General features: G+C 42.2%; 1 protein-coding gene, 1 long non-coding RNA gene and 1 pseudogene across 3 annotated transcripts in view; 2 read left to right on the top strand and 1 right to left on the bottom strand.

Moving 5' to 3' along the window:
• Positions 1-22803, top strand: part of C19H1orf21 (chromosome 19 C1orf21 homolog) — a 262347-nt gene that overhangs the window by 190472 nt on the left and 49072 nt on the right. The window lies entirely within an intron of this gene.
• Positions 9810-21293, top strand: LOC129458030 (tRNA (uracil-5-)-methyltransferase homolog B-like; annotated as a pseudogene).
• LOC129458033 (uncharacterized) overlaps positions 10873-22803 on the bottom strand; it is a 34198-nt gene continuing 22267 nt past the window's right edge. For both annotated transcript variants that reach the window (XR_008649510.2, XR_010114753.1), the window contains exon 3: positions 10873-11003. This is a non-coding gene — a long non-coding RNA (uncharacterized lncRNA). The remainder of the gene's footprint in view (positions 11004-22803) is intronic.

Below are 22803 nucleotides of genomic sequence, written 5' to 3'. Positions count from 1 at the left end.
CATGTAGTTGAGCGGTTTTGAGTGAGTTTCTTAATCCTGAGTTCTAGTTTGATTGCACTGTGGTCTGACAGACAGTTTGTTATAATTTCTGTTCTTTTACATTTGCTGAGGAGAGCTTTACTTCCAACTATATGGTCAATTTTGGAATAGGTGTGGTGTGGTGCTGAAAAAAATGTATATTCTGTTGATTTGGGGTGGAGAGTTCTGTAGATGTCTATTAGGTCCTCTTGGTGCAGAGCTGAGTTCAATTCCTGGGTATCCTTGTTAACTTTCTGTCTCGTTGATCTGTCTAATGTTGACAGTGGGGTATTAAAATCTCCCATTATTATTGTGTGGGAGTTTAAGTCTCTTTGTAGGTCACTCAGGACTTGCTTTATGAATCTGAGTGCTCCTATATTGGGTGCATATATATTTAGGATAGTTAGCTCTTCTTGTTGAATTGATCCCTTTACCATTATGTAATGGCCTTCTTTGTCTCTTTTGATCTTTGTTGGTTTAAAGTCTATTTTATCAGAGACTAGGATTGCAACCCCTGCCTTTTTTTGTTTTCGATTTGCTTGGTAGATCTTCCTCCATCCCTTTATTTTGAGTCTATGTGTGTCTCTGCACGTGAGATGGGTTTCCTGAATACAGCACACTGATGGGTCTTGACTCCTTATCCAATTTGCCAGTCTGTGTCTTTTAATTGGAGCATTTAGCCCATTTACATTTAAAGTTAATATTGTTATGTGTGAATTTGATCCTGTCATTGTGACGTTAGCTGGTTATTTTGCTCGTTAGTTGATGCAGTTTCTTCCTAGCCTCGATGGTCTTTACAATTTGGCATGTTTTTGCAGGGGCTGGTACCAGTTGTTCCTTTCCATGTTTAGTGCTTCCTTCAGGAGCTCTTTTAGGGCAGGCCTGGTGGTGACAAAATCTCTCAGCATTTGCTTGTCTGTAAAGTATTTTATTTCTCTTTCACTTATGAAGCTTAGTTTGGCTGGATATGAAATTCTGGGTTGAAAATTCTTTTCTTTTTTTTTTTCTTTTTCTTTTTTTTTTTTTTATTATACTTTAGGGTTTTAGGGTACATGTGCACAATGTGCAGGTTTATTACATATGTATCCATGTGCCATGTTGATTTCCTGCACCCATTAACTCGTCATTTAGCATTAGGTGTATCTCCTAATGCTGTCCCTCCCCCCTCCCCCCACCCCACAACAGTCCCCGGAGCGTGATGTTCCCCTTCCTGTGTCCATGAGTTCTCATTGTTCAATTCCCACCTATGAGTGAGAACATGCGGTGTTTGGTTTTTTGTCCTTGCTATAGTTTACTGAGAATGATGTTTTCCAGTTTCATCCATGTCCCTAGAAAGGACAAAACTCATCATTTTTTATGGCTGCATAGTATTCCATGGTGTATATGTGCCACATTTTCTTAATCCAGTCTATCGTTGTTGGACATTTGGGTTGGTTCCAACTCTTTGCTATTGTGAATAGTGCCGCAATAAACATACGTGTGCATGTGTCTTTATAGCAGCATGATTTATAGTCCTTTGGGTATATACCCAGTAATGGGATGGCTGGGTCAAATGGTATTTCTAGTTCTAGATCCCTGAGGAATCGCCACACTGACTTCCACAATGGTTGAACTAGTTTACAGTCCCACCAACAGTGTAAAAGTGTTCCTATTTCTCCACATCCTCTCCAGCACCTGTTGTTTCCTGATTTTTTAATGATGGCCATTCTAACTGGTGTGAGATGGTATCTCACTGTGGTTTTGATTTGCATTTCTCTGATGGCCAGTGATGATGAGCATTTCTTCATGTGTTTTTTGGCTGCATAAATGTCTTCTTTTGAGAAGTGTCTGTTCATGTCCTCTGCCCACTTTTTGATGGGGTTGTTTGTTTTTTTCTTGTAAATTTGTTTGAGTTCATTGTAGATTCTGGATATTAGCCCTTTGTCAGATGAGTAGGTTGCAAAAATTTTCTCCCATTCTGTAGGTTGCCTGTTCACTCTGATGATAGTTTCTTTTGCTGTGCAGAAGCTCTTTAGTTTAATGAGATCCCATTTGTCGATTTTGGCTTTTGTTGCCATTGCTTTTGGTGTTTTAGACATGAAGTCCTTGCCCACGCCTATGTCCTGAATGGTATTGCCTAGGTTTTCTTGTAGGATTTTAATGGTTTTAGGTCTAACATATAAGTCTTTAATCCATCTTGAATTAATTTTTGTATAAGGTGTAAGGAAGGGATCCAGTTTCAGCTTTCTACATATGGCTAGCCAGTTTTCCCAGCACCATTTATTAAATAGGGAATCCTTTCCCCATTTCTTGTTTTTGTCAGGTTTGTCAAAGATCAGATAGTTGTAGCTATGCGGCATCATTTCTGAGGGCTCTGTTCTGTTCCATTGATCTATGTCTCTGTTGTGGTACCAGTACCATGCTGTTTTGGTTACTGTAGCCTTGTAGTATAGTTTAAAGTCAGGTAGCATGATGCCTCCAGCTTTGTTCTTTTGGCTTAGGATTGACTTGGCGATGCAGGCTCTTTTTTGGTTCCATATGAACTTTAAAGTAGTTTTTTCCAATTCTGTGAAGAAAGTCATTGGTAGCTTGATGGGGATGGCATTGAATCTATAAATTACCTTGGGCAGTATGGCCATTTTCACAATATTGATTCTTCCTACCCATGAGCATGGAATGTTCTTCCATTTGTTTGTATCCTCTTTTATTTCATTGAGCAGTGGTTTGTAGTTCTCCTTGAAGAGGTCCTTCACATCCCTTGTAAGTTGGATTCCTAGGTATTTTATTCTCTTTGAAGCAATTGTGAATGGGATTTCACTCATGATTTGGCTCTCTGTTTGTCTGTTATTGGTGTACAAGAATGCTTGTGATTTTTGTACATTGATTTTGTATCCTGAGACTTTGCTGAAGTTGCTAATCAGCTTAAGGAGATTTTGGGCTGAGACAATGGGGTTTTCTAGATATACAATCATGTCATCTGCAAACAGGGACAATTTGACTTCCTCTTTTCCTAATTGAATACCCTTTATTTCCTTCTCCTGCCTGATTGCTCTGGCCAGAACTTCCAGCACTATGTTGAATAGGAGCGGTGAGAGAGGGCATCCCTGTCTTGTGCCAGTTTTCAGAGGGAATGCTTCCAGTTTTTGCCCATTCAGTATGATATTGGCTGTGGGTTTGTTGTAGATAGCTCTTATTATTTTGAGATACGTCCCATCAATACCTAATTTATTGAGAGTTTTTAGCATGAAGGGCTGTTGAATTTTGTCAAAGGCCTTTTCTGCATCTATTGAGATAATCATGTGGTTTTTGTCTTTGGTTCTGTTTATATGCTGGATTACATTTATTGATTTGCGTATGTTGAACCAGCCTTGCATCCCAGGGATGAAGCCCACTTGATCATGGTGGATAAGCTTTTTGATGTGCTGCTGGATTTGGTTTGCCAGTATTTTATTGAGGATTTTTGCATCAATGTTCATCAAGGATATTGGTCTGAAATTCTCTTTTTTGGTTATGTCTCTGCCAGGTTTTGGTATCAGGACGATGCTGGCTTCGTAAAATGTGTTAGGGAGGATTCCCTCTTTTTCTATCGATTGGAATAGTTTCAGAAGGAATGGTACCAGTTCCTCCTTGTACCTCTGGTAGAATTCAGCTGTGAATCCATCAGGTCCTGGACTCTTTTTGGTTGGTAAGCTATTGATTATTGCCACAATTTCAGAACCTGTTATTGGTCTATTCAGAGATTCAACTTCTTCCTGGTTTAGTCTTGGGAGGGTGTATTTGTCGAGGAATTTATCCATTTCTTCTAGATTTTCTAGTTTATTTGCATAGAGGTGTTTGTAGTATTCTCTGATGGTAGATTGTATTTCTGTGGGATCGGTGGTGATATCCCCTTTTTCGTTTTTTATTGCATCTATTTGATTCTTCTCTCTTTTCTTCTTTATTAGTCTTGCTAGCGGTCTATCAATTTTGTTGATCTTTTCAAAAAACCAGCTCCTGGATTCATTAATTTTTTGAAGGGTTTTTTGTGTCTCTATTTCCTTCAGTTCTGCTCTGACTTTAGTTATTTCTAGCCTTCTGCTAGCTTTTGAATGTGTTTGCTCTTGCTTTTCTAGTTCTTTTAATTGTGATGTTAGGGTGTCAATTTTGGATCTTTCCTGCTTTCTCTTGTGGGCATTTAGTGCTATAAATTTCCCTCTACACACTGCTTTGAACGTGTCCCAGAGATTCTGGCATGTTGTGTCTTTGTTCTCGTTGGTTTCAAAGAACATCTTTATTTCTGCCTTCATGTCATTATGTACCCAATAGTCATTCAGGAGCAGGTTGTTCAGTTTCCATGTAGTTGAGCGGTTTTGACTGAGTTTCTTAATCCTGAGTTCTAGTTTGATTGCACTGTGGTCTGAGAGACAGTTTGTTATAATCTCTGTTCTTTTACATTTGCTGAGAAGAGCTTTACTTCCAACTATGTGGTCAATTTTGGAATAGGTGTGGTGTGGTGCTGAAAAAAATGTATATTCTGTGGATTTGGGGTGGAGAGTTCTGTAGATGTCTATTAGGTCCACTTTATGTAGAGCTGAGTTCAATTCCTGGATATCCTTGTTAACTTTCTGTCTCGTTGATCTGTCTAATGCTGACAGTGGGGTGTTAAAATCTCCCATTATTATTGTGTGGGAGTTTAAGTCTCTTTGTAGGTCACTGAGGACTTGCTTTATGAATCTGGGTGCTCCTGTGTTGGGTGCATATATATTTAGGATAGTTAGCTCTTCTTGTTGAATTGATCCCTTTACCATTATGTAATGGCCTTCTTTGTCTCTTTTGATCTTTGTTGGTTTAAAGTCTATTTTATCAGAGACTAGGATTGCAACCCCTGCCTTTTTTTGTTTTCCAGTTGCTTGATAGATCTTCCTCCATCCCTTTATTTTGAGTCTATGTGTGTCTCTGCACGTGAGATGGGTTTCCTGAATACAGCACACTGATGGGTCCTGACTCCTTATCCAGTTTGCCAGTCTGTGTCTTTTGATTGGAGCATTTAGCCCATTTACATTTAACGTGAATATTGTTATGTGTGAATCTGATCCTGTCATTATGATGTTAGTTGGTTATTTTGCTCGTTAGTTGCTATAGTTTCTTCCTAGCCTCAATGGTCTTTACAATTTGGCATGTTTTTGCAGGGGCTGGTACCGATTGTTCCTTTCCATGTTTAGTGCTTCCTTCAGGAGCTCTTTTAGGGCAGGCCTGGTGGTGACAAAATCACTCAGCATTTGCTTGTCTGTAAAGTATTTTATTTCTCCTTCACTTATGAAGCTTAGTTTGGCGGGATAGGAAATTCTGGGTTGAAAATTCTTTTCTTTAAGAATGTTGAATATCGGCCCCCACTCTCTTCTGGCTTGTAGAGTTTCTGCTGAGAGATCAGCTGTTAGTCTGATGGGCTTCCCTTTGTGGGTAACCCGACCTTTCTCTCTGGCTGCCCTTAACATTTTTTCCTTCATTTCAACTTTGGTGAATCTGACAATTATGTGTCTTGGAGTTGCCCTTCTCGAGGAGTATCTTTGTGGCGTTCTCTGTATTTCCTGAATCTGAATGCTGGCCTGCCTTGCTAGATTGGGGAAGTTCTCCTGGATAATATCTTGCAGAGTGTTTTCCAACTTGGTTCCATTCTCCCCATCATTTTCAGGTACACCAATCAGACGTAGGTTTGGTCTTTTCACATAGTCCCAAATTTCTTGGAGGCTTTGTTCATTTCTTTTTATTCTCTTTTCTCTAAACTTCCCTTCTCTCTTCATTTCATTCATTTCATCTTCTATCAGCGATACCCTTTCTTCCAGTTGATCGCATCTGCTACTGAGGCTTCTGCATTCTTCGCGTAGTTCTCGAAACTTGGCTTTCAGCTCCATCATCTCCTTTAAGCCCTTCTCTCCATTGGTTATTCTAGTTATCCATTCTTCTAATTTTTTTTCAAAGTTTTTAACTTCTTTGCTATTGTTTTGAATTTCCTCTCGTAGCTCAGAGTAGTTTGATCGTCTGAAGCCTTCTTCTCTCAACTCATCAAAGTCATCCTCCATCCAGCTTTGTTCCGTTGCTGGTGAGGAACTGCGTTCCTTTGGAGGAGGAGAGGTGCTGTTTTTTAGAGTTTCCAGTTTTTTTGGTCTGTTTTTTCCCCATCTTTGTGGTTTTGTCTACTTTTTGTCTTCGATGATGGTGATGTACAGATGGGTTTTTGGTGTGGATGTCCTTTCTGTTTGTTAATTTTCCTTCTACCAGACAAGACCCTCAGCTGCAGGTCTGTTGGAGTTTACTAGAGGTCCACTCCAGACCCTGTTTGGCTGGGTGTCAGCAGCAGTGGCTGCAGAACAGCGGATTTTCGTGAGACCACAAATTCAGCTGTCTGATAGTTCCTCTGAAAGTTTTGTCTCAGAGGAGTACCCGGTTGAATGAGGTGTCAGTCTGTCCCTACTTGGGGGGTGCCTCCCAGTTAGGCTGCTCAGGGGTGAGGGACCCACTTTAGGAGGCAGTCTGTCCGTTCTCAGATCTCCAGCTGCGTGCTGGGAGAACCACTACTCTCTTCAAAGCTGTCAGTCAGACAGGGACATTTAAGGCTGTGGAGGTTCTCGCTGAGTTTTTGGTTGTCTGTGCCCTGCCCCCAGAGGTGGAGCCTACAGAGGCAGGCAGGCCTCCTTGAGCTGTGGTGGGCTCCACCCAGTTCGAGCTTCCTGGCTGCTTTGTTTACCTAAGCAAGCCTGGGCAATGGCGGGCGCCCCTCCCCCAGCCTCATTGCCACCTTGCAGCGTGATCTCAGACTGCTGTACTAGCAATCAGCAAGACTCTGTGAGCATAGGACCCTCCGAGCCAGGTGTGGGACACAATCTCCTAGTGTGCCGTTTTCCAGGCCCGTTGGAAAAGCGCAGTATTAGGACGGGACTGACCCGATATTCCAGGTGCCGTCTGTTTCCCCTTTCTTTGACTAGGAAAGGGAACTCCCTGACCCCTTACGCTTCCCGAGTGAGGCAATGCCTCGCCCTGCTTCGGCTCGCGCACAGTGCGCTTCACCGACTGTCCTGAACCCGCTGTTAGGCACTCCCTAGTGAGATGAAACCGGTACCTCAAGCAGAAATGCAGAAATCACCCGTCTTCTGTGTCACTGGGGCTGGGAGCTGGAGACCGGAGCTGTTCCTATTCGGCCATCTTGGCTCCACCCTGAAAATTCTTTTCTTTAAGATGTTGAATATCGGCCCCCACTCTCTTCTGGCTTGTAGAGTTTCTGCCGAGAGATCCGCTGTTAGTCTGATGGGCTTCCTTTTGTGGGTAACCCGACCTTTCTCTCTGGCCGCCCTTAACATTTTTTCCTTCATTTCAACTTTGGTGAATCTGACAATTATGTGTCTTGGGGTTGCTCTTCTCGAGGAGTATCTTTGTGGCATTCTCTGTATTTCCTGAATCTGAATGTTGGCCTGCCTTGCTAGATTAGGGAAGTTCTCCTGGATAATATCTTGCAGAGTGTTTTCCAACTTGGTTCCATTCTCCCCGTCACTTTCAGGTACACCAATCAGACTTAGGTTTGGTCTTTTCACATAGTCCCATATTTCTTGGAGGCTTTGTTCATTTCTTTTTATTCTTTTTTCTCTAAACTTCCTTTCTTGCTTCATTTCATTCATTTCATCTTCCATCACTGATACCCTTTCTTCCAGTTGATCGCATCGGCTACTGAGGCTTCTGTATTCTTCACGACGTAGTTCTCGAAACTTGGCTTTCAGCTCCATCAGCTCCTTTAAGCACTTCTCTGCATTGGTCATTTTAGTTGTACATTTGTCTAATTTTTTTTCAAAGTTTTTAACTTCTTTGCCATTGGTTTGAATTTCCTCCTGTACCTCAGAGTAGTTTGATCGTCTGCAGCCTTCTTCTCTCAACTCGTCAAAGTCATTCTCCATCCAGCTTTGTTCCATTGCTGGTGAGGAACTGCGTTCCTTTGGAGGAGGAGAGGTGCTCTGCTTTTTAGAGTTTCCAGTTTTTCTGCTCCATTTTCTCCCCATCTTTGTAGTTTTTTCTACTTTTGGTCTTTGATGATGGTGATGTACAGATGGGTTTTTGGTGTGGGTGTCCTTTCTGTTTGTTAGTTTTCCTTCTAACAGACAGGACCCTCAGCTGCAGGTCTGTTGGAGTTTGCTAGAGGTCCCCTCCAGACCCTGTTTGCCTGGGTGTCAGCAGCGGTGGCTGCAGAACAGCGGATTTTCGTGAGCCACGAATGCTGCTGCCTGATCGTTCCTCTGGAAGTTTTGTTTCAGAGGAGTACCCAGCCGAGTGAGGTGTCAGTCTGTCCCTACTGGGGGGTGCCTCCCAGTTAGGCTGCTCGGGGGTCAGGGACCCACTTGAGGAGGCAGTCTGCCTGTTCTTAGATCTCCAGCTGCATGCTGGGAGAACCACTACTCTCTTCAAAGCTGTCAGACAGGGACATTTAAGTCTGCAGAGGTTACTGCTGACTTTTTGTTTGTCTGTGCCCTGCCCCCAGAGGTGGAGCCTACAGAGGCAGGCAGGCCTCCCTGTTCGAGCTTCCTGGCTGCTTTGTTTACCTAAGCAAGCCTGGGCAATGGCGGGTGCCCCTTCCCCAGCCTGGCTGCCGCCTTGCAGTTTGATCTCAGACTGCTGTGCTAGCAATCAGCGAGACTCCGTGGGCGTAGGACCCTCCGAGCCAGGTGCGGGACACACTCTCCTGGTGTGCCATTTTCCAAGCCCGTTGGAAAAGTGCAGTATTAGGGTGGGAGTGACCCGAATTTCCAGGTGCCATCTGTCACCCCTTTCTTTGACTAGGAAAGGGAGCTCCCTGACCCCTTGTGCTTCCCGAGTGAGACAATGCCTTGCCCTGCTTCGGCTCAGCTCGCGCACAGTGCGCTAAACCGACTGTCCTGCACCCACTGTTTGGCACTCCCTAGTGAGATGAACCCAGTACCTCAGATGGAAATGCAGAAATCACCCATCTTCTGCGTCACTCACGCTGGGAGCTGTAGACCGGAGCTGTTCCTATTTGGCCATCTTGGCTTCACCCACCGAAATTATACATTATTAAGGTCCTGCATATTAAACCTTCGCAGGATCTGTAGTTTTCCATTGTGACCAAACTTACACGGATCACTGTTGTTCAATAAATTATGTGGCCAATTGTCTTTGGGACTGCAGACTATTTATAAATCTACAAGTAAATATTTTAACCAATCTGTGTCTGTAAATTTTCTGTTTAATGTTGATTTTGGAGCATAAAAATAAGGAGAGGACATTTAATAGACAGAATGAAAAAGATATATTAAAAGGGGAGGGGAAGCTTAGGGGAGGCTGGGGGTGAGAACTCCTTCCAACTTTTGTTGTACATTGTTTAAAATTGTGGATTAGGGTTATGAATGCTTTTGAGGAAGTTCTCAAGAGAAGATCCCCCAGCAAAGTAGGGAAGGGTACTCCCCGAGAGGAGCTGAGGTGCCCAGGCCAGCTGCTATACTGGCACTGGGAGGAGCCCCACGTTCTGCCACACCTGCCCCCAGGTTGGCTGCATATGCCAGGGAGTAGTAGAAGTTCCCTGCTCAACAGGAAATGACTCTTTCCCTGCCACAGTATGGGCCATCTGCTGCCCTTTTGGTTTGCTGCCTCGATTTTGCAGGTTGGAGACATTAAGGTGTGAAGAAACCTAGTGACACACTTCAATTCAGAGCCTAAGGAAGGGTAGTGACACATGTCAAACATCTGCTGTGTTCAGCACAGTCCAGAGCGTGCCATATATGTGAACTTGTTGTTCTCACCTCAGCCCTGAGAGGTGGATGTCAGTGTGTCTTTGGATGGCAGGCATTAAGAGAAGAGTTCTAACACACAGCCTCAGGTGCTTCCTCTCCATGGTGGGTTTCTTCTCCAAATCAAGACTGCTTCCCTGGTGTGCCGTAAAACCACCAGGTTGGTCACAGCTCTTTTGGGGCATAGTATGTAAGGGAAATTTCACCCATGTGGTAGCCAAGAAGTGTTAAAAAGGACAAAAAGTCAGAAGAAACCAAGCCATCTGGGACTACTAGATGACTCCTGGCAGGAAAGGCTGGCTGGTGTTGTGATGCTGCTCTGGAGGCTGAGCTATGAACAGCTCAAGGTGAAATTTTACAAAGGCTAGAGTCTCACATCCAAATGCTCGATGAAGTCAATGTGACAACAGCTGCACCCAAATCTGAGGGGCTGTCTTGTCTTCTCCATCCTATTATACCATCTCCTGTTGTCAGTGGCTGCAGAAATAAGTCCACCTTCTCTGTGAATCAGTGTCCAGATGGCAATCCAAAGACTGTGGAATATGACCTGGGAACTTGAAGAGATGGGAACATCGTCTGTGTACAGTCTAACCATGTGAAAAACATCCCTGAGAAACACAATCAGGTGGCACAGTACTATGAAGTATTCCTTCCACAGTCTCCAACAGAGCCCTGCCTTCTGCTTCATGAAGGTCGATACTGGTGTGAGCTCACAGTCCGCACCAATAGCCTAAGGCACACAATGGCTGTCATCACATTCCATCCCCAGGAATTAAGTCCAGAGGAGCTCCATGTTCAGAAGGAGACTGTAAAGGAATTTTTCATTAAAGGTCCTGGAGCAGTCTGTGACTTGACTTCACTTGACTTCCAGGAAAGCAGGACCCGTTTCAGCCATCATCAGTCCGCCTACCAGCTCTTATTTGGAGAACCTCATATCTTTAAAGATCTCCTGGGCTTGAAGGTCTGCATCTCTCCAGATGCCTTTTTCCAGATTAATACTGCTGGTGCAGAGATGCTATATTGGATTGTGGGGAAGCTGAGTGGAGTGAACTCTAACACCATCCTCCTCAACATCTGCTGTGGAACCGGTGTGATCAGCCTCCCTCTGGCTCAGCTACATCGCAGGTCCTTGGGATTTCGTTGGTGGGGCAGGCAGTGGAGGATGCCAGGCAGACTGCAGCCTACAGTGGCATCACCAGCTTTGAGTTTCATACTGGTCAAGCAGAGATTTTTCCAGGGCTGCTAAAGTCAAAGGAAGATGGACAGTTAATTGTTGCTATGTGAACCCAGCCCATGCTGAACTGCATTACAAGGAAGTTCAAGCCATTTGAAACTTCAAGGCCCTCCGCATACTAGCTTTTGTTTCCTGCAAGCCCCATGATGAAACCACAAGGAATGAACTACACTGAAAGTTCCAGGGGCTAATCTTGAGACAACCAGGCATGAAGACTGAGCTTTGAAATTCCAGAGATGACCTCAAGGCAGTTAATCCACAACCCAGCCATTGTTGAGATGGCACCCAGCTGCACTCCAGGTGCACCGTGACTGAAGACAGCCACCAGAACAAGATACCCAGACCTTGTACTCAGCACACTCCTGCACACCTCCCATTCCATGTTCACCATTTTAAAACCCTCTCTCTAGCCTAAAGTTTGAAGTGATTGCCTTGAGGCTAGAGCCCAGGCATTCTCCTATCTGCCAGCATTTGAGAGCAACTTTCCTTTTACCACATACACACACAAAAAAATTGTGGTAAAATATACATAATATAAAATTTATCCTCTTAATCATTTTTGAGAATATAGTTCAGTGGCATTAAGTACATTCATATTGTTGTGCAACCATCACCACCATCCATCTCCAGGACTTTTTTCATCTTGCAAAACTTAAACTTTGTACCCATTAAACACTAAGTCCTCCTTCCTCCCTGTCCCCGGTCACTGGCAACCACCATTCTACTTTCTGTCTCCATGAATTTGACTACTCCAGGCTGCTGTGCGTTTCAGAGAAGTTCTTACATGATACTATGAGTATTATAAGAGAATAATACTTGATATTTATTAGCATTACAACCTAAAAGTCTTATGGTGAAAACATTTCAAAGATATTTAGAGTAAAATGATGCATGTTAAGCTCTTTTTCCTCCTTGAAGTAACTTAAAACCTATTTTTTAAAAAACACCCTGAGGTTCTTATAACTCAGCTTAAAAGTGATAGTGCCCATGCACTGGGGTGACTGCTGTTTCTTGCTCTCTTTTTCTCCCATGGAGCCACAATCACAATTTTAGTCAAGGTTACAATGAAAGCACCACTCCTTCCCTTTGATGGTCCTCCATTCTTGTGCCTCAGCTCCAAAGGTCATTCTGCCCTTTCTGTGCCCAGCTTCATTCTGAGTGGGATTAATGTTGCTGAACCGTGTAGCACACAAGTAAAGGAAGACAAATGTTCATTCGTTCTTTCTTCCAACAAACCTTTATTGAGTGCCTACCACATTACCTACTATATACAAAGATGAATAAGACATGAACACTGTCTTTAGGGGCTTGCGTTTTATTAGGTTGAAGCATTTAAAGGAGCCTGTAGTAAGAAGAGACAGATATGTAAACAGATAAGCCAAGGCATTGGGATAAGTCTCTGCCAATAATAGGGAGGGAGACAGTGGTTCTATCCAGGACAAGAGGGCATCAGCATGGTGTTTTCTTTTGCTTTTCTTCACAAGCCTGATGGAGTGTACCATGCTACCTTGACTAGCTTCTGCAGTTCCTTTTCATAGTCTCTGGAGGAACTGGAGTTTTTCCAGTGATACAGAGCAGTAGAGCAGGTGGTGGTTTGCTAATTTGGACAAGGAAGCAGCAGTTCCCATTGCCACTTGCTTCTCATTTCCATCATCAGTGGTCATTAAATGAAAGTGTGCACATTTTCTAGAGCGTGGTTGAAAGTCCTTTTGTATACAGATAAGCTAAATTTTGTTACTTGCCTTACACTTTGTTAGAGGCTGAACTTTTCTTTGGAAGGTTAAACGAGGAAATACTCATTCATTTCTGGATTACAGTATTCTCCTTTCAAATAAAATTACCTAAATAGACAACTACTTAATTTGGAGGAAAAAATAAAATTAAACTCCAGACTGGGTGCAATGGCAGGTGCCTCTGGTCCAAGCTACTTGGGAGGCCAAGGATGGAGAATCACGTGAGGCCAGGAGTTCGAGGACAGCCTGGGCAATATACCAAGACTTCCATCTCTAAAAAATAAAATAGATAATAAAACTTTGTACAAGGCAGAATGATGATAGAAACTGGTTGTGACAGGGTGGTACTATTTTGAAGATTGGGGCCAGGGTTGTCAGAACAGTGAGCTAGGGTTGGTAAAGGACTTACTGTTGTCAGTTCAGGAAGAGGTTACTGTGCTGTGGAGAGGACTATGGCATAGCCATATGTCCTAAGCCACCGCCTACAGAAGCCAAGAATTTAGGGCCCTTTAACTGAGTCTTCAAAAAGTAGCATGGACACTGCAGTCTGGTCTATCCAAATCATCCTCGAAACTGCAGTTTCCTCTTGACTGCAAATAAATAAAGGATATTTATTTGAGGGAAAAGCTGCCACTTAGTTATGTAGTATTATTCTGCCTTGGTCACCCTAGAACAAGGAATTAGGTAGAGGTGGCAAACAAATTTTATACTATATTAAATAAGATTTAAATATATATTTTTCAGGCACAACTTTATTTTTTTTATTTTCGCCATGTTTTTAAATTAGTGAAAGACACTGGATCCTAGAAGCTGCAGTGATCTAAGTAGCTGCAAGTTTGTGCATATATCCTTTTTGTTTTGTTTGTTTGAATGTTTCAATAATGTTTAATAAGTTTAAATTATGTTAAATATGCTGAAATGTGTTAAACGTTTATGTTTAATTTGTTAAATATGTTTAAATTATAATTTTGTTTAAATTATCACACTGCTGCCACAGCCCCCTTGCATGAAATTCTGCACTATACATACTAATTGTAGTAAAGTTACCCCTGTATCCCAGGCAGGGAAAACAACTCTGGAAGATAATTTTCACTGAAGTCTAACCAAACTTCATTCAATGGATTCTGATAAGATTATAAATGACATGAAAAATAATATTTTAACATCAGGTCATCAATTTAAGAAAAGGGTATGCTTAGACACATTTTTAAAGTTTTTAAAAAGTAATATTCTACCCTCCTATGGTCCTCAGAATTAAAGCATAGTGAACAGGAAAGAAAAGGAAAATAATGCAACCGAGTGCTAAGGCAGAACATCTTGCCAGATGTAATGAAGGTGGCGTATTCACAGTCATGGGTTGCTTAACGACCGGGAAACGTTCTAAGAAATGCATCCTTAGGTGATTTTTGTCGTCATGTGAACCTCATAGAGTGAACTTACACAGGTTCTACACACTTAGGCTCTATGGTATAGCCTGTTGCTCCTAGGCTACAAACCTGCACAGCATGTCACTGAGCTGAATCTTGCAAGCATTTATACACAATGATAAGTATTTGTCCATCTAAACATCTCTAAGCATAGAAAAGGTACAGTAAAAATACAGTATTATAATCTTAACGGGACCCTTGTCATATATGCAGTTCATCAGTGACCGAAATGCTGTTATGCAGCATGTGACTGTGTTTAACAACTGGCTCTCCCTGGTATCAACGCCGGCTATATGTATTACTTGGTCAACTTGAATGACCTTTTAGAAGAATTTTGATTGCCTTTCAAGTGGGCTTTATCTTACCAGTTATACCTGGTCCCTCTACCCCCTGCTATTTGCTGGAGACACTTCATCCTTTTCCATGACTTGCCTGGCTTTGACTTGCTTTGGGCTGGAAGGGGCAGCTGCTGTTTCTCATCTGTGGCCATTGGGGGATTTCCAGGGTTCTTGCCCTGTCATTAAAATTGTGTGTCCCTTCCAGACCTCTCTCATCGTTAGATATTGGAACATAAGGGGGGAATTTCAAAATATGTGGACTGCTCTTTTCCTCATCCTCTTTAATTTATATAGATTTGGCCTTTTTAAGAATGTAAAATATTTATTGAAAAAGATGGACATGCAGAGTTTCTATCCCCTGTTGGCCAGTAACTCTATGGCCTTGTTTCCTTGATGTTCTTCTTAATGTTCTCAACTGTGGGAATGCTTACCTCGTATAGTTGTTATGAGGATTGAATGATAACAGTTAATACAGATAACAGCAGTAATAGTAATGGCTGGCATCTATTGGGCTCTTACCACATGGCAGGACTTGTGCCTGGCATTTCATCTGCATTAACTCAGTTAATGCCCACAGGCCTTAGTCAGGTGTCTGGCTCTTGGGAAGGGTGCTGTCAGTGAGAGCTATTATTTTTGTTGTTATTGTGTTTATGATTATAAGAGACCATAAGAGACAAGGAATCAAAAGCTGTGTTTCTCCATTATCAGATTATCAAGGGAACATCAGTGAAGAATATACGTAAGACCTCATGTAAGGAACAAATTAAGCACGATTGTGTCTGTATTCTAGCAGTTTATCATTTACAACATACAACTCTTTGAGAAAGGAGGTGTAGGAAGAGGGAGTGAGGGAGCGAGAACATGCATGTAGGTAAATGGACCAGTATACATGCTGTTCTGTTCTGTTTTGTAAGCATGTTTTCTGGAAAATGACTGTTAGACAGCAGATGTAGCACTCACATTTGTTGAGTTTTCATTTCAGCAGTTTACTGAAGTGAAATTTAGAGAAATGGGATAAAGTCTCTAACATTTCTAGTAAGTTCTATCAATCAGAAAACCCTGGAGTTTGGTAAAGTCATTGTTGAAGATGATCATTGGTAAAAGTTTCTACTGCATTATGGTATAAGCCAGGATCCAAGCAAGATTTTTTTAAAAAAAATTATGCTTCAGGCTGGGTGCGGTGGCTCACGCCTGTAATCCCAGCACTTTGGAAGGCCAAGGCAGGTGAATCATGAGGTGAGGAGTTTGAGACCAGCCTGACCAAGGTGGTGAAACCCCATCTTTCCTGAAAATACAAAAATCAGCCAGATGTGGTGGCATGCACCTGTAATCTCAGCTACTCAGGAGGCTGAAGCAGGAGAATCACTTGAACCAGGAGGCAGAGGTTGCAGTGAGTCAAGATCACGCCACTGCACTCTAGCCTGGGAGACAGAGCGAGACTCCTTCTCAAAAAAAAAAAAAAAATACACTTCAGTCAAGTGGATGCCACCTTGTATGTAAGTCTCATGGTGCAGGTACTCTCTCAGCCCATGATCACTCTGGATGCTTGCAAAGATCTTCTGTCAGAATCAACTCTGTTTCTAATGGAGGAAAAAAGAACTATTTTAATGTCATCATTATTGCTGTGTGTCATTGTAAACAGCCTTTTAACCCTTTTCCATTTGCCCTGAGAATACTCACTGATGGCACTTGCAGCTGCAGCGTTTACCCCGAGATAACTTTCACCATGCAAAATCTCTTTTAATATTATTTCCACATCACTCTAGTATATCGACTTTGGAAACAAAAGACATCATTCTATTCATAGCATTCTGTTTTTAGTAGTGGTATTTCCATTTACAAAATACAATAATTCTCAATCACTGAAAATGTCAAGTCCTAGAAAACGTAACATTCCTACGCGTGATGTTAACATCATTCTCGAAGAGTTCTTGGCCGAAGATTCATTTGTTGAATCTGATTTTTCTGAAATAGATGTTTCTGGTGATCAGACGATTCTGATGTTAGTTCTGTTTAGAAATAACTCCAAAAACGGTTTGTATATTTTATTTTCACATTGAAAGTCAGATTTGCTTCAGCCTCAAAGAGCATGTTTACGTAAAATTAAATCAGTGCTGGCAGCGAGCTTCACTTTTTTTTTCTACACAGGAAAAGCATTAACAGTCACTTTGAAAAAATAATATGATAAGTGGTGAATAATGTGGAGTATTGGTGGCCTGGAATTAAAAATTCAACCTGGATGACAGGTTCATTCATACCCCAAACCTCAGCATCAAGCAATATATCCTTAGTACAAACCTACACATGTACCCCCTGAATATAAATTAAAAGTTGAAATCTTTAAAAAATTAAAAATAAAATAAATACAAAATTCAAACCGCCTTTTACTTCAAAGTAGAAATGAAGATAGGCTGGGCACCGTGGCTCATGCCTGTAATCCCAGCACTTTGGGAGGCCAAGGCAGGCAGATCACCTGAGGTCAGGAGTTCGAGACCAGCCTAGCCAACATGGCGAAACCCCTTCTCTACTAAAAGAAAAAAAATACAAAAATTAGCTGGGCGTGGTGGTGCATGCCTGTAATCCCAGCTACTCGGGAGGCTGATACGGGAGAATCGCTTGAACTCAGGAGGTGGAGATTGCAGTGAGCTGAGATCATGCCACTACACTCCAGCCTGGGTAATGGAGCAAGACTCCGTCTCAAAAAAAAAAAAGAAGAAGAAGAAGAAGTGAAGATAATTTATACCTTGGAAACATCAGAAGACTCAAACATTTTGTGATTCTAAGTGATTGTGAAAACTCTGATGTCAGATGCATCTGAAAAGTTTAAATTGTTTCATGAAATGTGCATATGGAAAAAGTAATACTTCTAAATATGATTTTTACATAATATGTGAACTTAAATATATGTCACTGAATTAACAAACCATATAAGTAGTCAGCTGAAGGTTTCAACCACATCCCTAAAGGATTATGTATTTATGTTTGCCAAGACACATTTCTGAGGATCTCATTGGAAAGACAGAAACCACTTTACATTCAGACCTATATGATTCATTAAAGCTCTTAATCATGTTCTTTAACTTTTTTTTTCTTTGCCTTTTACTCAAGTAGGAAAAGATTTTCACTTAAGTGGAGAGGCAAGGAATAAGGTCGAAAGGAAACTGGCTCTTAAGACTGACTTGGCTAGCAGGACCTAGAGGGTGTGAAAAGAATGGAGAGAATGTGCTTATTATATCTTTAATGAACCCTTAACTTGAAAGCCTCCTAGTGAAAGAGCCTCAGAGGGAGGAGCCGTAAGAGCAGCAGGGGACATGGGTCATTTGTTCTCACTCTTTCTCCCTGACCAGCTGTTGTCCCTGTCGGGCTGCGGAGGGCCCAGTCCTGTCACTGTCCCACATCCACAGGATGAGCTCAGCTCGGGTGTCTTAGGTGAATGCACACCAAATTTGAGGGCAAGTGTGAAGAAAGATAGTATGGGAGTTTTTAAGAAAGCTTCTAAAAGGCTGAAAAGATACGCAAATGAAGAAACTCGGGGCTCAACACACCACTTTAAAGGACTACAGGATCAATTCTGTTTGCAGAGTTTAGAATGAAGATATTTCTAGCAGTACATTTCTCAAAAAGGAAAGAAGGGAGAAGAAAAGAATGGCACTCAGTCTCTATTGCCTAAATACCGTATTTGAATTTTGAGGAACATTTTTAACCCAAATTGTAGCTACAACCAGTCTCTTCCTAAGAGCCTTGGACTAAAAGTACCTCAGAAATAGAGCAATGCCAGATTTGATTATTGACTGTTCAGATTGTGTATAGAAATCTAGTGACTGGCTCCACATTGTAAAATAATTATAGCACAACAGAGATGACTCCTGTATTAGTTAAAAGGCCAAGAAGGTGAAGGGGTGCACTGTTAAAATATTGACTTCCCCTCATTTACTCTGACTTCTGATGGGAAGAGGTTGCAGAGGGGTATGGGAGAGGGTGTATGAGTAAGGACCTAAATTTACAATTAACCAGGACTAATCATAGAAGTGCTAGAAGAAGTAATAAATGAAAACAATCAATTTTTTCCGTTAGTGAAAAACTTAAAACCCCCTGTATGTGAAAACACACAAAGGTAAAAAAAAAAAAGAGAACTTTAAAAAAATCATAATACATGCAACAGAATCCATACATTTTATATCTATATATGCTAATAGAAAAAAATTTAGTACAAAGAGTTCATACCAGATGAATTAGAGAGGCTTTAGCTATGGCTTCTCTTCTCCTAGCAAACCCCCTGACCCCTGCTAAGAGACCCCCCAACCCCTTAACACAGCGTAGGCACCTGACTAAAGGTAGGCTAACCAGTGTTTCCCTGGGATGCTTGTAATTGATACAAACAGGAAGACCCTCTTGCCTGTCGGGCCACAGAGGTGGAAGGATTGAATCTGGGGTTGCCAGGAGGTCATGAAAAAAAAAATGAAACCAAGGTGACAAGCAAAAATGGGAGACAGGGAGACAGAGGGCATTGCTTGACTCCCTGAATCCAGTCAGGCCCAAGCCTGATCAGCTTCATTCCTGTTAGGTAAACCAACGTATCACTTTTCTGCAGAGGTAAATCAAGTTGAGTTTCTGTCACTTTTTTTTTTTTTTTTTGACAGAGTCTCACTCTGTCACCCAGGCTGGAGTGCAGTAGCACAATCTCAGCTCACTGCAGCCTCCGCCTCCTGGGTTCAAGCAATTCTCCTGCCTCAGCCTCCTGAGTAGCTGGAATTATAGGCATGCACCACCACATCCAGCTACTTTTTGTATTTTTAGTAGAAACAGGCTTTCACCATGTTGGCCAGGCTGGTCTCGAACTCCTGACCTCAGGTGATCCGCCCACCTGGGCCTTCCAAAGTGCTGGGATTACAGGCGTGAGCCACCATGCCCGGCCTCTGTGGCCTTTGAGGGAAGGAGTCCTAACTGCTACAGAACAGACAGTTGTCAGAACCTTCTATCCTCTCACTGTCTTGCCAGTTCCTCTGCTCTGCCCTCATTGGCACTGCCCTCTGCATTGCCCTGGCCAACTGAAATTTCTTCTCCCTCTATTGTCCAGGGTCCTCTCAAGCCTCCACTACCACCCAGCTTCAGGCCCACCCCTGTGCAGTCACAGTCTATGGCAATGCTCAACTAAACTGACCGCCCTGTTTTCCTCCCCAGGATTACTGCAGCAGGCTCCTAAGCAGCCTCCCTACCTCCAGTTCTCACGGGTGCTGCTGCCAGAGTGGTCTTTCGAGAATTCAGATCCACTGTTGTGACTTTCCTGCTTAAAACCCTTCAGAGGTTCTCCCCATGACTTTTGGAATAAAACCCCAAATCCTTAATTTGTCTTGCAAGGCCCTGGGGATCTGGCAGAGGCGCACGGCCCAGCTTTATCCCCCGCCGGCCTGCACTCTGCACTCCAGCCAGGAGCCAAGCCGATGCTGTTAAATGGGTTGAGACTTTTGGGGACCTTGGGATGGATGAATGCATTTTGCATGTGGGGTGGGTGTGAATCTTTACAGCCCAGAGGGCACACTGTGGTAAGCTGAAGAATGATGTCCACATCCAAATCCACAGAACCTATAAATATGTTATTTTACATGGTTAAAGAGACTTTACAGATGTGATGAAATTAGGGATCTTGGCTTTATCTCGAATGCTTTGAGTGGACACAGTATAATCACAAGGATTCTTACAAGAAGGAAGCAAGAGAATCAGAGTTAGAGAAAGAAGATGTAATAACAGAATCAGAGATTGGAGATAGAAGATATATTACACTGCTGGCATTGAAGATGGAGAAAGGAGCTATGAACCGAGGCGGGTCAGTGATGTGTAGAAGCTAGAAAGGCGATGAAACAGGTTCTCTCCTGTTGCCTTCAGAAGGAAGGCGGCCCTCCAAAAGTGTCACGTCATAAATCTATGTCATTTTAAGCCACTGAGTGTGTGTTAATTTGTTAAAGCAGCAATAGGAAAATAATATAGCAGATGTTCTGGGCACTGACAGTTTTGGAATTAAAGAGAGTTGTGGGTGTGTCCAGCTTGTTCAGGAAGGCTGGAGTCTGATTTTAATTTTTGGCTGGCTTCTATGGCACAATGAGTGTGAGAAAAATGATCTGCCTGTAAGAAAAACTAGATCATTTAACTTTTTGTTTTTAGCTTTGACATATGCAGTTTCTCAATTTAGTGGGAAAAAAAAAACTGGCAAGGTTTTGGTTAGTCACAGAAAAAGTTTAGCAATTCTGCACAAATGGTGGGTTTTTATTTGTTAAAATATCAAAGACATGATGGATGATACATTTCATTGTTATAATATTTTGTTAACTTTTATCAATGTAATTTTATTTTTCTGCCTATATTTTTACCCACCAGAAAAATCTAGTTTTAAAGCATGTTTATTCTGTGGTAGTCAGGTTTTTTTGTTTTTGTTTGTTTGTTTGTTTTGAGACAGAGTCTCACACTGTTGCCCAGGCTGGAGTGCAGTGGCGCCATCTCAGCTCACTGCAACCTCCACCTTCTGGGTTCAGGCAATTCTCCTGCCTCAGCCTCCTGAGTAGCTGAGATTACAGGCGCCTGCCACCACACCCGGCTAATTTTTTTTATTTTTAGTAGAGGTAGGGTTTCACTGTGTTGTTCAGGCTGGTCTTGAACTCCTGACCTCGTGATCCACCCACCTTAGCCTCCCAGAGTGTTAGGATTACAGGTGTGAGCCACCACACCTGGCCAGTAGTCAGGTCTTAAGTGCAGTCTCCTGGGGACCAGGCAACAGGCATAGTTAGTAGTTCAGTTTCTAACATCTTTGGTCTTATTTTGGATCACAGTGAATGTGATTCCCATTCACATGTGTTTTGTCTCGTTTGATAATCAAAGAGGAGAAATTAGAAATGGAGAAAACAAGGTAGGGTTGTATGTATGCAGCTTTCTGGGGTATAAACCACAGATTTTGTCTCTCTTCTATTTTATTGTGTCCAAGTGGCATTTAGCATAATTGACTAGTCCTGATCCACTACAGTAAGCTAATCAAGTACTTTTAGTTTGTTTTGAAGTTTAAGCTCCAAGTGGCATTTTGGCCCAATTTAAATCATCAATACAGTTTTTTCTATATTTCTGTGAAATACACATATGTTTGTAACAAATAAGATACTTGACAGAGTTGCATGTCAGACTACCAAGAAGAGGAGACCTCTATGATTAATCTTAGATAGTTAGATAGTTCTGTGATCAAGAATACATACATATTTTATTAATTAGCATTATGGTAGTTATTAAGGCTATCCATAAATATTCCAATTCTCCTTCCAAGCACAAAAGTAGGATTGTATAAAGGGAATTAAAAAATAAAAATATAAACTTTCTCAACATAAACTCTGTCACATTTGAGACAGTTTTGTAAGCAATGATATCTGTCATTTAGTCCATCACTAAAGAACTGAGGACCTGGCATCCATCCTCTTGTGAAGGTTAAAAAAAAAAAAAAAAAGAACTGAGGGTCTTGGTGATTTAACTATATCAATGCAGTTTTTTTTTTAACATATTAGCTGAATAAAAATGGGTGCCCTTTAAAGTTCTTTTTTTTTTTTGAGACAGAGTCACTCCATTGCCCAGGCTGGCATGCAGTGACTCCATCTCGGCTCATTGCAACCTCCACCTCCTGGGTTCAAACAATTCTTGTGCTTCAGCCTCCTGAGTAGCTGGGACTACAGGAGTGCACCACCATGCCTGGCTAATTTTTTTTTTTTTTTTTTTTTTTGGTATTTTTAGTAGAGATAGGGTTCCACCATGTTGGCCAGGCTGGTCTCAAACTCCTGGCCTCAAGTGATCTGCCCCCCTCAGCCTCCCGAAGTGCTGGGATTATAGGCATGAACTACTGCACCTGACCTAAAGGTATTTTTTTTAATATAAGCTGGGGTTTTTTTGTTTTTTTTTTTGAGACGAGGTCTCACCATGTTGCCCAGTCTGGTCTTGAACTCCTGGGCTCAAGCAATCCTCACACCTCAGCATCCCGTCAAGATTTTCTTTTTTTTTCTTTTCTTTCTTTTTTTTTTTTTTAAGATAGGGTTTCACTCTTGTCACCCAGGCTGGAGTGCAGTGGCACGATCTCAGCTCACTGCAACCGCCACCTCCCAGGTTCAAGTGATTCTCCTGCCTCAGCCTCCCATGTAGCTGGGATTACAGGCACCCGCCACCACAGCTGGCTAATTTTTGTATTTTTAGTAGAGATGGGGTTTCACCATGTTGGTCAGGCTGGTCTCGAACTCCTGACCTTGTGATCCACCCATCTCAGCCTGCCAACGTGCTGGGATTACAGGC

This window comes from Symphalangus syndactylus, chromosome 19, assembly GCF_028878055.3.
Source record: "Symphalangus syndactylus isolate Jambi chromosome 19, NHGRI_mSymSyn1-v2.1_pri, whole genome shotgun sequence".
Lineage (NCBI taxonomy): Eukaryota > Metazoa > Chordata > Mammalia > Primates > Hylobatidae > Symphalangus > Symphalangus syndactylus.
This window is presented reverse-complemented; position numbering and strand designations above follow the sequence as displayed.